Here is a 12,085-nt window from a genome sequence, read left to right on the forward strand (position 1 = left end):
GCCCAAACAGGGGCACACGGGTATCAGCGTACTCAGGGCAAATTGGACAACAACTTTTGGGGTCCAATTTCTCCTGCTACTCTTGGGAAAATACAAAACTGGGGGCTGAAAAATAATTTTTGTGTGGAAAAAAAGGATTTTTTATTTTCATGGCTCTGCGTTATAAACTGTAGTGAAACACTTGGGGGTTCAAAGTTCTCACAACATATCTAGATAAGTTCCTTGTGGTGTCTAGTTTCCAATGTGGGGTCACTTGTGGGGGGTTTCTACTGTTTAGTTACATATGGGGCTCTGCAAACGCAATGTGACGCCTGCAGACCAATCCATCTAAGTCTGCATTCCAAATGATGCTCCTTCCCTTCCGAGCTCTGCCATGCGCTCAAACCGTGGTTCCCCCCCACATATCGGGTATCAGCGTACTCAGGACAAATTGGACAACAATATTTAGGGTCCAATTTCTCCTGTTACCCTTGGAAAAATACAAAACTGGGGGCTAAAAAATAATTTTTGTGGAAAAAAATATTTTTTATTTGCGCGGCTCTGCATTATAAACTGTAGTGAAACACTTGGGGGTTCAAAGCTCTCACATCACATCTAGTTGAGTTCCTTAGGGGGTCTACTTTCCAAAATTTTGTCACTTGTGGGGGGTTTCTACTGTTTGGGTACATTATGGGCTATGCAAACGCAATGTGATGCCTGCAGACCATTCCATCTAAGTCTGCATTCCAAATGGCGCTCATTCCCTTCCCAGCCATCCCATGCGCCCAAACGGTGGTTCCCCTCCACATGTGGGGTATCAGCGCACTCAGGACAAATTGGAAAACAACTTTTGGGGTCCAATTTCTCCTGTTACCCTCGGGAAAATACAAAACTGGGGGCTAAAAATTTTATTTTTGTGGGACAAAATGTTTGTTTTATTTTTACGGCTCTGCATTATAAACTGTAGTGAAGCCCTTGGTGGGTCAAAGTGCTCACCACACATCTAGATAAGTTCCTTAGGGGGTCTACTTTCCAAAATGGTGTCACTTGTGGGGGGTTTCAATGTTTAGGCACATCAGTGGCTCTCCAAACGCAACATGGCGTCCCATCTCAATTCCTGTCAATTTTGCATTGAAAAGTCAAACGGCGCTCCTTCCCTTCCGAGCTCTCCCATGCGCCCAAACAGTGGTTTACTCCCACATATGGGGTATCAGCGTACTCAGGACAAATTGTACAACAACTTTTGGGGTCCAATTTCTTCTCTTACCCTTGGGAAAATAAAAAATTTGGGGTGAAAAGATATTTTTTGTGAAAAAAATGATTTTTTATATTTACGGTTCTGCATTATAAACTTCTGTGAAGCACTTGGTGGGTCAAAGTGCTCACCACACCTCTAGATAAGTTCCTTAGGGGGTCTACTTTCCAAAATGGTGTCACTTATGGGGGGTTTCAATGTTTAGGCACATCAGGGGTCTCCAAACGCAACATGGCGTCCCATCTCATTTCCAGTCAATTTGCGCTCCTTCGCTTCTGAGCTCTGTCATGCGCCCAAACAGTGGTTTACCCCCACATGTGGGGTATCGGTGTACTCAGGACAAATTGTACAACAATGTTTGGGGTCCATTTTCTCCTGTTACCCTTGGTAAAATAAAACAAATTGGAGCTGAAGTAAATTTTTTGTGAAAAAAAATGTTAAATGTTCATTTTTATTTAAACATTCCAAAAATTCCTGTGAAACACCTGAAGGGTTAATAAACTTCTTGAATGTGGTTTTGTGCACCTTGAGGGGTGCAGTTTTTAGAATGGTGTCACACTTGGGTATTTTCTATCATATAGACCCCTCAAAATGACTTCAAATGAGATGTGGTCCCTAAAAAAAATGGTGTTGTAAAAATGAGAAATTGCTGGTCAACTTTTAACCCTTATAACTCCCTAACAAAAAAAAATTTGGTTCCAAAATTGTGCTGATGTAAAGTAGACATGTGGGAAATGTTACTTATTAAGTATTTTGTGTGACATATCTCTGTGATTTAATTGCATAAAAATTCAAAGTTGGAAAATTACAAAATTTTCAAAATTTTCGCCAAATTTTCGTTTTTTTTACAAATAAACGCAAGTAATATCAAAGAATTTTTACCACTATCATGAAGTAAAATATGTGACGAGAAAACAGTGTCAGAATCACTAGGATCCGTTGAAGCGTTCCAGAGTTATAACCTCATAAAGGGACAGTGGTCAGAATTGTAAAAATTGGCCCGGTCATTAACGTGCAAACCACCCTTGGGGGTAAAGGGGTTAACTATTTTGTGTCACATATCTGTCTGATTTAAGGGGATAAAAATTCAAAGTTGGAAAATTGCGCACTTTTCAAAATTTTCGCCAAATTTCTGTTTTTGTTCACAAAAAATGTAAGTCATATTGAGGAAATGTTGCCACTATCATGAAGTACAATATGTCACGAGAAAACAATGTCAGAATCAGTGGGATCTGTTGAAGCGTTCCAGAGTTATTGCCTCATAGACGGACAGTGGTCAGAACTGTCAGGGTATGTGTCCACTTTCAGGATGGCCGGCGGTATCGTCGCAGCGGCTTTGCCGCTCTGCGGTAAGCCCCGCCCCCTTCTGGGACGCGATGATGCCGGATGTGTTCACAGCACACATCCGGGATCATCGCACCCATCGCATAGGGCCCTGTGCTATATCTTGCGTCGCCGCAAGATATACGGACATGCTGCGATCTGAAAAGACGCGCAGCATGTCCGGAGTCGCAGGGCCGCCGCGTGCGTGTTACCACGCATAGTGGAGACGGGATTTCATGAAATCCCCTCCACTATGCTGTAACATCTGGACGCTGCGTGTTTGACGCTGCGTCTCTATGCAGCGTCAAACACGCAGCGTTTACTGCACGTGGACACATACCCTAAGGGTATATTTCCACGTTCAGGAAACGCTGCATGTTTGATGCAGCGTTGAGCCGCAGTGTCAAACACGTAGCGTCCAGATGTTACAGCATAGTGGAGGGGATTTCATGAAATCCCGTCTCCACTATGCAGTAAAAGACGCATGCGGCAGACCCGCGAAAACGGACATGCGGCACGTCTTTTAAGAACGCAGCATGTCCTTACATTGCAGAAACAACGCAAGGACAGCGCAGGTGACCTGCCAGTGACCTCAGGTGCAGATTTGGTCAGAATTTTACCTGCATAAAATCCTGACCAAATCCTGATGCAATCCTGAACGTGGACACATACCCTAAAATTGACCTGGTCATTAAGGGGTTAAAGTGACTTTTATTAAAAATCTGAATGGCAGAGTAACAGGGAGAAACCACCGGGCGCTGGGGAAAAAAATGAACCCGGCTGCAGCAATGCAGCATAGACAGGAGAGGAATGGTACGGTCCGCACCGAGCTGCGTATGTATCACGTGACGGCTTTAGTGCACGTGACTGTACGTCAACCCATCTTTCTCCAGGACCCGCCCAGTGACTGTGCCACAGAGGAGGAGGCGGCCGCTGTACTGTGGGGACACAATAACCCAACCTGGGGGAGGAGCGCAGACGAGAGCCCCGCCCAGGCATACACGTCACTTCCGGAAGTAGAACAAGACAAGTCGGAAGGAACAGCTACGGAGGGACTGACACACCGAAACGGGGCGACACTGTGACACCGAGGCTGAGGAGCGGGGAGCAGCCGGTGAGTGCGGAGCCTGGGCGTTATACACGGAGGACAGGCGAGAAAGACTGTGACCCGGAAGCGGCTGCAGTGCGTCCAGTGTATTGTGTTCTGTAAGCTGTGTGTGTAATTATATGTGATGTGTATATAGTGTGTGATTAGATAGTGTATGCTGTGTCTGTAGTGTGTGCTGTGTGTGTATATAGTATGTGCATATTTATAGTGTGCACTGTGTGTATATAAAGTGTGTGTAATATATATATATGTATATATATATATGTATATAGTGTGTGCATTATGTATATAGTGTTTGTGTGTGTGATGTATGTGTGTATATATATATATATATATATATATATATAGTGTGTGTGCTGTGTGTGTATATATTTTTCTGAATGTTCAGAAATCTATTTAGATATAGTGTGTGTGGATGCGCTCTGTGTATATAGTGCACGTAAATGGTGGTGCTCTGAAGGAATATGAAGTAGTAATAGGAGAATGATAACCTTCAGCACTCAAATAAGTCAGGTTCAGTTTTGTTTGGGAAAACTTGCAGTGTGATTCACAGCCGACTTTTCAGGAAATTACAGAAAATAAATCCAACGTTTCTGCAATATTGCCTTTGTCAAGGATATCTGTAACCGGTTTCACATTCGTGTTTTCCTGATCTGCAGAGGGCTGCGGACTTCCTCCGTGAAGCCCCACCCTCAGCCGCACCTCTGCTGCTAGCTCCGCCTACTTCTGCATGCGGCCTGCGTAACTATCTTTAACATTAGGTACGCAGGTCGTGCCGCTATATGCGGATGCTTCCGCATGCGTCGTTTTGACGATGCGGCGACCAGCGTAGGACGCAGCTTGTAGCAATTGTTTTCTCCGCATCGTCAAAACGACGCATACGGAGGCATCCGCATACAGCCGCACAACCTGCGTACCTAATGTTAAAGATAGGTACGCAGGCCTCATGCAGAAGTAGGCGGAGCTAGCAGCGGAGGTGCGGCCGATGGCGGGGCTTCACGGAGGAAGTCCGCAACCCTCCGCATATCAGGAAAGCGCTAGTGTGAAACTAGCCTAAAGGAGCCAGTCGGCAGGAACCCAGTGCTGTGGTGTGACCTCACACATCGCACTGGTGAAATTTATGACGCTATATAACCTAGTAAAATATGTTTGTGTGTACGCGGGCAGCACTATAGACTATAAGTATACAGTTCATAAGAGCCTGTAGTCCTGAGCATACATAGGACAGATGTAGGACACGTCCTGTAGTGCTGAACATGCGTATGGCAGATGTGATACCGGCCTGTAGTGCTGAACATGCGTAGGACAGGCGTGATAACAGCCTGTAGCACTTAGCATACATATGGCAGACGTGATACCGGCATGTAGTGCTGAACATGCGTAGGACAGGCGTGATAACAGCCTGTAGCGCTTAGCATACATATGGCAGACGTGATACCGGCATGTAGTGCTGAACATGCGTACGACAGGCGTGATTCCGGCTTGTAGCCCTGAACATGCGTAGGACAGGTGTGATACCGGCCTGTAGGGCTGAACATGCGTAGGACAGGCGTGATAATGGCCTGAAGGGCTTAGCATACATATGGCAGACGTGATACCGGCATGTAGTGCTGAACATGTGTAGGACAGACATGTTGCTGGCCTGTAGTGCTGAACATGCGTAGGACAGGCGTGATACCGGCCTGTAGGGCTGAACATGCATAGGACAGGCGTGATAACGGCCTGAAGGGCTTAGCATACATATGGCAGACGTGATACCGGCATGTAGTGCTGAACATGTGTAGGTCAGACATGTTGCTGGCCTGTAGTGCTGAACATGCATAGGACAGGCATGATACCGGCCTGTAGGGCTGAACATGCGTAGGACAGGCGTGATACCGGCCTGTAGGGCTGAACATGCGTAGGACATGTGTGATAACGGCCTGAAGCGCTTAGCATACATATGGCAGACGTGATACCGGCATGTAGTGCTGAACATGTGTAGGACAGACATGTTGCTGGCCTGTAGTGCTGAACATGCGTAGGACAGGCATGATACCGGCATGTAGTGCTGAACATGCGTAGGACAGGCGTGATTCCGGCTTGTAGCGCTGAACATGTGTAGGACAGACGTGATACCGGCCTGTAGCGCTTAGCATACATATGGCAGACGTGATACCGGCTTGTAGCGCTGAACATGTGTAGGACAGACGTGATACCGGCCTGTACCTCTTAGCATACATATGGCAGACGTGATACCGGCCTGTAGCGCTGAGTATACATACTCCTGTTTCCTCCCACACTCCAAAGACATACTGATAGGGAGTTTAGATTGTGAGCTCCATCGGGCACAGTGATGGTAATGTATGTAAAGTGCTACAGGATTAATGCCGCTATATGAGTGTGTAAAATAGACTACCATGCATAATAGTCTGTAGTGCTTTGCAGGTAGTGTTATTGGCCACAGTGCCTGTGCAGTGGTCCGGTAGGCTGTCACCTACTGATCTTCTTTGCTATATCTCCTGGCCGTGGTCTGTACTTTGTCCTGTAATGTCTATGATTGCTATCGTGTAGTAATGTTGGGTGCTGTAGTCCTTACACGCTGTGGCCTGTGCACATGACTTATACATATAATTTCTTTATTCCCAGTCATGTTCGCTGAAGCAGAAGTGCTGGTAATGTCTTTCCTTCATGCAGTTTAGTTATTTGTACTCCTTTTCTGGAAGAGGCGGTGACTGCTCCGTCCATTGTGATCTTCACTTTAAAGGGATAGTCTCAAAGGACAAACAAGACTTGTTTTTGGTCAGTGTTCAAGTTTTTTTACCACCAATTTTCCATCAGTTGCTCTTGACTGCAAAATTTAAAAAAAAGCGAACAGCACACAGATGTCGTCGCCGTGCAGTCCAACGTTTTTGTGGACACATAAACTTGAAAGGGTAATTTTGATCCGTGACTTGGACCAAAGACGAATGTATCATTCTTTATTTTTGTAGATCATTGATGCACAAAAAATGCGTGAAAACAGCTACAAGCTATAATGTGTTTATGTGGTATATGTTAAAGTTTGATGTGAGGAAAAACAGATGTGAATAAATGAGGCTTTATGGAAAGTTTGATAATGGCAGTATGTTAGAAAATTGCTTTACCAGTAGTAACAGGGATTATTATTTATTTATATAGCCGCATTAATTCCATGGAATTGTACATGAGAAGGGGTTACATCAAAATTCAAATATCACTTACAGTAAACAAAACTAACAATGACAGACTGATACAGAGGGGAGAGGACCCTGCCCTTGCGGGCTTACATTCTACAGGATTATGGGGAAGGAGACAGTAGGACGAGGGTTGCAGTAGCTCTAAAGGCCCCTTCACATTAAGCGACGCTGCAGCGATACCGACAACGATCCGGATCGCTGCAGCGTCGCTGTTTGGTCGCTGGAGAGCTGTCACACAGACCGCTCTCCAGCGACCAACGATGCCGGTAACCAGGGTAAACATCGGGTAACTAAGCGCAGGGCCGCGCTTAGTATCCCGATGTTTACCCTGGTTACCATCCTAAAAGTAAAAAAAACAAACACTACATACTTACCTACCGCTGTCTGTCCCCGGCGCTCTGCTCTGCACTCCTCCTGTACTGTCTGTGTGAGCACAGCGGCCAGAAAGCAGAGCGGTGACGTCACCGCTCTGCTTTCCGGCTGACCGACGCTCACAGCCAGTACAGGAGGAGAGCAGAGCACAGCGCCGGGGACAGACAGCGGTAGGTAAGTATGTACTGTTTGTTTTTTTTTACTTTTAGGATGGTAACCAGGGTAAACATCGGGTTACTAAGCACGGCCCTGCGCTTAGTTACCCGATGTTTACCCTGGTTACCAATGAAGACATCGCTGGATCGGCGTCACACACGCCGATCCAGCGATGTCAGCGGGAGATCCAGCGACGAAATAAAGTTCTGGACTTTCCTCAGCGACCAACGATCTCCCAGCAGGGGCCTGATCGTTGGTTGCTGTCACACAGAACGATTTCCTTAACGATATCGTTGCTACGTCACAAAATGCAACGATATCGTTAACAATATCGTTATGTGTGAAGGTACCTTAATGGTGTTGAGGTGGTCGTTACAGGCTGTAAGCTTCTTTGAAGAGATGGGTTTTCAGGTTTCTTTTGAAGGATCCAAATGTGGTGGATAACTGGACGTGAGGTGGCACAGAATTCCAGAGGATGGGTGATATTCGGGAGAAGGCTTGGAGGCGATTGGGTGAGGAGCGAATAAGCGTCGAGGAAAGGAGGAGGTCTTGGGAGGACTGGAGATTAAGTGAGGAAAGATATTGAGAGATTAGTTTGGAAATATACGGAGGAGAAAGGTTATAGATGGCTTTGTATGTCAGCGTTAGTAGTTTAAACTGGATACGCTGGGAAATTAGGAGCCAGTGAAGGGATTTGCAAAGAGGTGAAGCAGGATTGTAGCAAGGAGAGAGATGAATTAGTCAGGCGGCAGAGTTAAGGATGGACTGGAGGGGTGCGAGAGTGTTAGAAGGTAGGCCACAGAGGAGGATGTTGCAGTGGTCGAGGCGGGAGATGATTAGAGCATGCACAAGCATTTTGGTAGAGTGAGGGTTGAGGAAAGGACGGATTCTGAAAATATTTTTGCGCTGGAGGCGATGGGAGGTGGCGAGAGCTTGGATGTGCGGTTTGAAGGACAGGACAGAGTCCAGGATTACTCCGAGGCAGCGGATTTTGGGGACAGGGGAAAGTGTGATTTCATTTATTTTGATAGATCAGGTAGGGAAGATATGCGAGATGGAGGAAAGATAATTAGTTCAGATTTGTCCACATTGAGCTTGAGGAAGCGAAAGGAGAAGGAGGATATGGCTGATAGACACTCCGGGATTCTGGAGAGCAGAGAGGTGACATCTGGGCCAGAAAGGTAGATCTGAGTGTCATCAGCATATAGATGGTACTGGAAGCCATAGGACGTTATGAGTTGTCCCCGGCCGAGCGTATAGATTGAGAAGTGTAACGGCCCAAGGACAGAGCCTTGAGGGACACCAACAGAGAGTGGGCGAGATGAAGAGGTGGTATGGGAGTAAGAAACGCTAAATGTTCGGTTGGTAAGATATGAGGAGATCCAAGATAGGGCAAGGTCTTTGACCCCAAAGGAAGAGAGGATCTGTAGTAGGAGGCAGTGGTCAACTGTGTCGAAGGCAGAGGACAGTTCTAGAAGGAGGAGTATAGAGAATTGTCTTTTAGCTTTGGCTGTAAGTAAGTCGTTAGTAATTTTGGTCAGGGCAGTCTCTGTGGAATGGTGGAGACAGAAGCCAGATTGTAGGTTGTCGAAGAGTTAGATGCAAAGTGAGAGGAAAGTTCAGCATGGACGTGCTGCTCAAGGAATTTGGATGCACATGGGAGAATATATGGGCGATAGCTGGACATAGCGCTTGGGTCTAGGGATGACGTTTTGAGGATAGGTGTGATTGTGGCATGTTTGAAAGCAGTGGGGAAGGTACCAGAAGTTAGTGATAGGTTGAAGAGATGGGTTAGGGATGGGATTAGTGTGGTGGGGAGGAGATGGGATGGGGTCAAGTGCACAAGTGGTGAGGTGTGATTTTTTTTTTTGAGAGAAGATGAGCAAGGTCCCCTTCAGTGATTTTTGGAGAGGGAAGTTATGGGGTTTGGGCATTGGTCTGGTATACAAAGGGGTTGTGGTGGTTTGATGACAAAGATTTGCCTTGTTTGGTCGATCTTATTTTTGAAGTGCGTGGCAAAGTCCTCGGCCACGATTAGGAAACTCGGAAGGGGCAGTGGTGGGCGGAGGAGGGAGTTAAAAGTGTTGAACAACTGTTTGGGATTGTGGGATAGGGAAGTTACCAGGGTTGTGAAGTAGGCCTGTTTAGCAGAGGTGAGAGCTGATTTGAATGCAAGTGTTGCTTGTTTGAGTGCAGTAAAATCATCTTACGAATTAGTTTTCTTCCAACGCCGTTCTGCAATTCTGGATGCTTGCCGAAGCTTTTTAGTGATGTTATTGTGCCAGGGTTGTCTATTGGTTCGTCGCACTCTGCATGTCGGGCGACCATGTCAATAGCTGATGCAAGAGTGGCATTGTAGAAAGCAGTAGCACTGTCTGTGTCGTGGAGTGAGGATGTGGATGGTAGTGGTAGGATAGTCAGAGAGTGTGTGGGTGTCTAGGTGTGCGAGGTTCCTGTGTGGGTGCGCATGTTGCTGGACATGGTGTTATGTGAGGAGGATGGGGATGAGAAAGTGAGTAGATGGTGGTCAGATAAAGGGATAGGGGAGGTTGTGAAGTTAGATAGAGAGCAGAAATGGGTGAAGACAAGGTCTAATGTGTGTCTGTCTGTGTGGGTGGCCGAGGAGGACCACTGAGTAAGTCTAAAGGATGAAGTAAGGGACAGGAGTTTGGAAGCTGCTGACTGGTGGGTGTCAATGGGGATGTTGAAATCACCCATGATGATGGTGGGAATGTCAGCAGAGAGAAAGTGAAGGAGCCAGGTGGAGAATTGGTCAATAAAGGCAGTGGTCTGGTCCGGAGGTTGGTATATGACGGCCATTTGGATAAGCTACCCATCTACATAGAAGAGTAAAACTATAACTTGACCACCATACTTCATATTTGGGATACAGATGCCCCTAAGATTTTCTCTTGCATGTTACCCATACTGGCAAATCTTAGACTCCTATTGATTCCCATGGAGCTGTGGATCTCTGGAGAAAAGCATTGCTCTGGATTCAGCTCCTGACATTATACCAGAGCCTCCTGATGATGGCACGTCTCCATTTTCACATCCTGGGAATTTGGATAGGGGTGGGTTACACATCCATCCTTTTTACTGCCCTCCCACCCCTTTTGGCTGCAGTAAAATCATTAGCCTATATGAGATGCAATAAAGCTGCTTGAAGTTTTATGGGCCCTGCTCTGCCCTGTGTTTCGGTGCAATCATTTCCTCTGTTAACAAGGAAGCATCCACAGCCATGTTGTACTTTATGTGCAGAGATCAGGGTGGTGCCAGCGAAACCAAACTGTTTTAAGTCCATTCTTTGAGAACACTTTGTCCGGCATTTCAAAGTGGAAATGTACACAGATCGAAAATGTCTTGTTTTAATAGCAATGACAAACTATATCAGAACTGTTCCTATAGGTGTGGAAACATTCTCAAATTAGCTGTCTGTAGCAGGGGGTTGGTGAGATTATATTGCTTTTACAACCAAACGTAACACTTGACTTCCTTATTTCATGTTGTACGGCAGGAAGCCTTTAGAAAAAGTTGCTTCATGTAGGATAAGGGAGTTCTTGTGTGTGTGTGACATTGATAGGGGGCATGAGAACACAATGCAGGAAGTTGGCTGGAGTGAAAATGAAATGAAAGCGGCTAATGTGTAGGGAACAATGGGCAACTTATTAGAGAAGGATGTTGAGGAGAATGTGAGTGGTTTGCATCGGTCACAAACATGGCAGCTGCCTGTCAGGGCTAGTTATAACATTGGAAAGAAGGCACTGGTAGTGACCTACTGAGTGCGTGTCGTCCAGTCATAGATCCCAACCATGCGGGCTCATCTACGTGTTTTCCTGGGGTTGGTCATAGCTCCCTATAGGTTGCTGGAAGCTGACCTCTATAAGAGGGATGAAAAAATAGTGATGACAACTACAAAAGTGTCCCCAGTGACCATATGCTGCCTGCCAGGCTGGTGAACAGTAATGAAAGAAAAGCTGCTACTCCTCAGTGGTTCAGTGCTCATCCAGTCACCGCTGTTCTGTTTCCATATTGACAGACGGGAGATGCCCACTGAGCCAAGCAATGGTGAGTGGCGGGTCACTGCTGTGCCCAGTGACCGGCCAGGCAGGTATTTTCGGTGTGAGTGCCAGGATGGGACCAGTTGGAGGAGCAAGGAAGGCAGCAAAATTTATTTTATTATTTAAAAAAATAGATATTTTCCTGAAAACACTTTTAACCTCTCCTGTGTACAAAGCTTAGGATGTTGTTTAACTAGACAGCAGACCATAATATTTGGCAAACCTAAACTGTACAACATGTGGGCATTGGTAGTGCTTACTGCACCAGGCGAATGAATAGGCCAAGTGTATAAACTCCTTGCTCTCAGGAGAACACTCACTGCGGGGGGATGTTCTTTGGCACCCCTCCGCAGAGAGATGTAGATTACAATTTGTGGCATTCGTCACAATTCTTGGCATTTGACGTGACATTGATTGTATAAATGCAGCTTGACAGTGACTCATTTTTTCCCCTTGTTCTTGAAAAAAATGTCCGGAGTTCTGTCTGAATTTCATTCCCAGATATTTGAAGCTTTGGATTTATTATCTTTTTTTTCTTTTCTGTCCTATTTATATTTAAAAAAAACAACTCCCTAAAAGGAAACAAAGTTTCTGGAACTTGGAGCTCCAGCTAGTTTCTGGAGATGAAGAAATC

General features: G+C 46.0%; 1 protein-coding gene across 1 annotated transcript in view; it reads left to right on the forward strand.

Annotated features, from left to right (window-relative positions):
- Nucleotides 1–3,533: 3,533 nt before the first annotated feature.
- The window catches only part of SUSD6 (sushi domain containing 6), a 54,082-nt gene continuing 45,530 nt past the window's right edge, over nucleotides 3,534–12,085 (forward strand). The window contains exon 1 of the mRNA XM_069732373.1: nucleotides 3,534–3,671. The gene's annotated coding sequence lies outside the window, so the exon portion shown is untranslated. The remainder of the gene's footprint in view (nucleotides 3,672–12,085) is intronic.

The sequence above is a fragment of the Ranitomeya imitator genome, chromosome 1 (assembly GCF_032444005.1).
Source record: "Ranitomeya imitator isolate aRanImi1 chromosome 1, aRanImi1.pri, whole genome shotgun sequence".
NCBI classification, from domain to species: domain Eukaryota; kingdom Metazoa; phylum Chordata; class Amphibia; order Anura; family Dendrobatidae; genus Ranitomeya; species Ranitomeya imitator.